This window comes from Lytechinus pictus, chromosome 5, assembly GCF_037042905.1.
Source record: "Lytechinus pictus isolate F3 Inbred chromosome 5, Lp3.0, whole genome shotgun sequence".
Lineage (NCBI taxonomy): Eukaryota > Metazoa > Echinodermata > Echinoidea > Temnopleuroida > Toxopneustidae > Lytechinus > Lytechinus pictus.
The window spans coordinates 28,660,990-28,666,989 of record NC_087249.1 but is presented as its reverse complement, the minus strand read 5'-3'; positions in this window follow the sequence as shown (position 1 = coordinate 28,666,989).

Here is a 6,000-nt window from a genome sequence, read left to right as displayed (position 1 = left end):
TGAAACTCCTTCACCATACAATCAATATTTTCTTCCTAACCGATCTAATATTGGTGACATTTTCCTTCCCATGGCTCCCCTGTACTGAGGCTCTACCGTACCTTGTAATTGTGAATTTACATGCACTGTGCAAGCTTATTGCTGGGATAAAGGCACCATCCGTTATTGGGTAAATCATTTGAGAGGTCAATGTACTTAGGCTTGTCAGTGTTCAATTTGACATTCATTGGCAGGTAATGACCAGAAGTCCAACATCAAGCTGTTGTGACCCTTGATATACTTCACTGTTTAGATCTATAGAGTCGGCAAGGTGTTTTGGATGGAGTTCTTTCAGTTATCAGACTCCGATCCCAATGGAAAAAAAGAATATACATAGTTGTACATGTACAGAGTACCCCGGGGGGGGGGGGGGGGGGTACTTCCATTGACGATTGGATACCATGCACGACCAAAAATACCCATCTTTTTCAAGATAGAGCACATTACATACGTAACGTAATAAGGGTGTCAAAATCACTAAACTAATGGAAATCTATTTCGCTAGGAAAGCTAGTGTTTACGGTCCAATTTGCGAGGGTATAACAGATTATAATAATTTATAAAGGATGTTCTTTTTTTCACTAACACTACGTGTAGGGTCCTGCAGGAGATTGGATGGTATACCAGCGGCCTAATAAATTTAACGTTCACCGGTTGGTCTGTGTTTCTCTGGTATTGTAAATCAAATGTCCATACACATACTAGAAAAAAAATTGCTGCTAATGCTGGGGCTGTTAAACTATCGCTGTAGATCTACTTGTTAGGGGGTCAAAGTAAGGGATTATTGTTAAGGATACCGTTTTGATTCTAATACTTGTTAAGGGTCGGATTTCACACTTCAATACTTGTTAAGGGTGCATTTTCAGAACATGGAAAATACTTGTTTAGGGTGCTTTTTGAAACCTCATGTTCACGCATGGTATCTACTCGTCAATGGAAGTGCCCCCCCTCCCCGAGACAGAGTATAATTTTTTTCATCAAGCAAAAAAAACGAGCTGTAAATTTTGGCCTGGTTGAATAGGATCCCATATTATCTTTCTCCCATGCAGATGTATGAATATTGAGTCTCAGTTCATATTTCCTTTTAAAGGAATTTTATTAGATAAATTTTCAACAAAATATTGATATATCAAATGTTAAACATTGCAATTTCATAGTATGAAAGAAGTTGGTAACTTTTTAATTTCCAGAATCTTGTGATTCTGATAATAATGCACAACTGGAACGTAAAGTTTGGTAAATCTTTACAAACAGCTTTATGAAAAACTCCTCAGAAGCCTTTTTTAATCTTTAAGTTGGCAGATTAGCAAGACAAGCCCGTTTCATATTATTTTATTCTTTTCTACAGTCTTCATTATTTTTGCAACAGGAAATCAGAGGAACTTATAAAAATGTGATTAAGTTGGATTTGTGTTTTTGCCAGAGCAAGATTTGAACTGCCATCAGATAAAGGCTGCTTCCCATCAACATTTTTTTTTACCCTTGAAACATGGATTTCAAAGATGTTTAGTACACATCCTGCTTGCATTCGATCTTCATTAAAGGTCTTTCAAAATGCAAACATAAAATGCTACATGTATAACAGATGATTTACATCACCACATACATGAACATGTTCAAAATCGAAAGAACACAACTGATATCTCAATCATGATTCTACTATAAATATGTACTGTTTTGGCATGCATTGCATATATATATATCACAAGGTGTACTTCCTTGGTCAAACTCCATGTTCTGCAATGTGTGGTGGGTGGGCTTTAGAATGCAATAAAGATAGTGTGGGTGAATGCTTTCTCAAATTTGTGTTTTGTGTAAGCCTTTTGACTTGATTCTTGTTTCCTTGTTTGACATTCTAGTTCAAGAAACTTGATTGAACACATCACAGATACCTTGACCTTCACCTTGACCTTCACTTTTACCTTGACCTTCACCTTCCAACAGGTTTTATCATTTCTAAAAGACTTTTGTTCATGTATATAGGATGACAATATACTGCTAGTCTGCACGCACATATCCTTGGGGTTTGCAATTTGCATAGTGAATAATACAGAGTCTGAAGTAGTGAGACTAGATCACTATGTACTGTGGCTGGCACAGACAGAGTCTTTGGAGTCTAGTCTTCACTCGAGACCTGTTATTGGTAAAAGTGTCAAATATGAGGCTGTGCTTGCTGACTAAGATACTGCAGTGCTTTAAAATTTGTTTTCACACCTTATAAATGTGAATACCCTTTTTCTTCCTGACCTTTCTTAGTTTTATTTCTTTTAGTTGTATACACATTTCTAATTTCCTCTATCCTTCATATTTGTGAGTTAACCACTTCATCGTGTATCTTTGAAGCACTTTACTGTCCATCGGTCTCGTAATGGACCAAATTTATAGCCATTTTATTGTCCAGTGCCTGTACAGTTTATATCTTGATTACGATGTCTTATCTTTTATTCAAGTATCTGCAGGAGACGGTCACTGTGTGGAGAGATCCACACAGTTAATCGCTGGTGTGAAATTCATAATTACAATCCTTGAACTTTTACATGTTCCAGTCTTCAATATTATGAACTTATAATCTTGGTACTTCAGAGTTATGAATGTAAATGCCTACAAGTCTTCACCATTATGAAATTCTTATGGAGAAAGAGAGAGATGAGTGAAGGTATCCTCATTGAGATCAGGGCCCCATCTTACAAAGAGTTACGATTGATCCAATCAATCATAACTCTATGGATATCCATCAGTGCCATAATATTTTTCTACAGGAAATTTGAAAAATGTCCTTTGTAAACAAGGGAGAACGCACCAAAATGTCAAGAAATCAATGAATTTATGGATATACTTTTATATCTAGAAATATTTTTTGAACAAACATGCATTCTATATATGTTGAATTTGCTGGCTTTCCATAGTTGTCAGCATTTTGCTCTGTGAATTTTACTCTATTTCTTTATATAAACATTTTTAGCCCAGAGCGTCTCTTTAATTTTTGCTGGAATGAGGCCATTTTAAAGGAGAGTACAGTTCTAAAATAGAACATAGCTCACATGTCACCTACATGTACATCTGCATAAAAATATTTTCTGGAAGATGTTGGATCTAAAACATTGATATGCATGACCAGATGGTGCCTTTATGATCACTTGATCATGGTATTTTCTTATTAGGAATTTTACCCCTAAAATAAACCCCCCCACAAAAACCCAGATATATATATATTCAATGATTTATAGGGCCTTTAGAAAAGTATTACATGTAGTTAGTACGGAGTTAGTACTTCCCCAAATTACAAGAACTTTCCCAGGAATCTGTCTTGAGGAGTTGAGGTTGATGGATTTTGCAAAGTGAAACCAATTATGAGGACTTAGATGTGAGGGAAGAAGAAAAAGAATTCTTTGTAGAGGAATGGAAGCCTTATTGCTGACTTCACTTCATACTTCAGGAACTTTATCTGGTTTAGATGGCAGTACAGGAAATTATTGATAACTAGTTCTTTCAATTAGCCAGTATATATTCTTTTTCCAGTGGGGGTGGGTTATGAATATATAACTTACTTGATGGAATCATGATCAAACCAATAAGCCTGAGTGATTTTTAGAAAAATAAATCTATTTGATTTGCTTAGGACTGCAACAAGGTCATTTCCATTAAACACAACAAAGTCGGGACTGCACAGTTAATGGTTTTACTCTTGTATCTAGCAAGAAGATAAATGCATATTCCCCTCCGTCTTCAGGAAAATACAAGGTAATGTGTCATCTCCCAATATGCGGAAATGCCAGGCGTCTACTTCTTAATTCAGGAGGTGAATTTGTAAGGTCAACATTATTTGACATGTTAGTGCCGTTAAGATTTAAAACCAGTAGGCCTATGCAAAGGTTTTTTTTCCTCTTTCATTTCACATATTTTTTATTGATTCGACCATTATTTTAAGAACATTTTAAGTTAAGTTTGCTCAGGAGCACTGGATCGAGAAGCATGCGCCTGAATGTAGGGATATTTCTAAGTAATGAATAAAAATCAATCAACATAATAAAACATTTCAGAGTTAATGGTTGAGAAGATATAATCATGAAAATCAACTCAAAAGCACATACAGCATTCACAGGCTACACCACTTCACCATAGAACGGGACCAATAGCTTTAGCTAGATAATTTCATAATCAATGAATTATTGGAATTTTTTTATTTAGGAATTTTAGTAAAGACATCATGACAGATAAGAATAGAGTATGTTTAATAGTGCGTACACACTTTTAGTGTAATAATTTATTGCAAGGGATGGGGGGGGGGGGGGTTCTTATGTGTGCACTGGTGTTTGAAAAGTGATAATTTTTTTTTTTTTTACTCTATCACTATAGTATTGTTCAAATTACCAGGGAAAGTGATAAGAAAATTACATCAGATTTCGGTCTGAAATAATATTGCTATACTAAATTTCGTCGGTCTTCCGAACCGTGGTATCACACATACGACTGTGCAAACCCATTTCAGAGAAAATCGACTTCAAAGTTTAGTATAATTTTCACACTTGGTTCCCAAGCCTTACAACACATTCGTTGCGAGAAAAATACATGGTTGGAAAGACCAAGATAATTGCTTGACAATGGTATCCTTATTTTTACACAAAAGCAAGGATCAGAGAAAATATCGCAAAAGAGCTACATGCTTGTAATTTTGGTTTGAGTGGTTTAGATTTCCCCCCGTGCAAAAACGCCATAGGGAATACAACAACCCTGACGCGATTTCAATGCGCACGGTCAGTCAAAATGTTGTATCGCTTTTCACGTGCAAAGTCAATATAGTGCAGATGGCCAATACGACAGTTTGGCTGACTGCGCGCATTGAAATCGCGGTCAGTCAAAACGTCGTATCGCTCTGTTACAGTACATGTTTCCAATGGGATTTTCGCATTTTATTTGTAAAATGTATGGCATCGCCGTGAAATTCCTCTCATATCTCAGAAAATAAAATAAATTGCTGCCTATAAATTTAGTTATGAATAGATTAGGACTTGTACTTTAATTTTCTGCAATAATCTCAAAATCGATTTTTTTTTTGGGACCAAAATTGACTGATACGACGGTTCGGATGACCGCCGACGATTTGAAGGCCTATAATTTTGCGATAAGAAAAAAATATTAAGTTAAAAGGAATTACAATTTTTATCGGGCAATTGCTTGATTTATTTATGTTTGTTTTATCATATTATTATTCTTATTTGTATTTAATCTTATTCATTGAATTTGATAGCAATTCATTATATGAATCCAATTTTTCTCCAAAAGATTTTTTTTGTACCTCACTGATCATGGGAATAGAAAAGGGTCATACGTTATGAAACGGTCAATAGGGAATTGTTCTCAAGGCATTGAATGCCAATTTGTAACCCATTTTTTTATATGACCGTTAATCAAATTTTACACCCTGCATACCAATTTTATAGTGAGAGAGAGGAAGAGAAAACAAACTTGATCTGGGGAATGAAATTTATTCGTAATCAGGATGGAGGAGAGAAACCTGTTCCCTGGCCATTGTGAGTCATTAGGTGGTTTCAGACCGACTCAAAGTTTGTTAATTTTGGCAGTGTGAAAGCAAATGACGCGTAATCTCCCCAGAAGAAAATACTAAATAGTAGGTACATGCCAAAATTACGAGAACTTTCGCAGGGATTTTTCCAAGGTCCCGGGTATTTAGGCAGTGCGAAAGCTAATTACCAGAACCTTCAACCCAGTGTTTAGTTGTGCCCGGGCGCCGTGGGTGGCTGCTGAGCTGGTGATTTTTAATCTTGCCCCTTGCTTGCTTATCAGACCATACTGCACATGCTTATAACTTCAGAAACTTATCCCAAAAGGTACGTTTCGGGGCGATGTGAATGTGGTAAATTAACAGGTATTTTTTAGCCTCAAGAATTTAACGGGGATTCTTGTGATCGAGGCAGTTTGAAACCACCTATTGTTACTGCA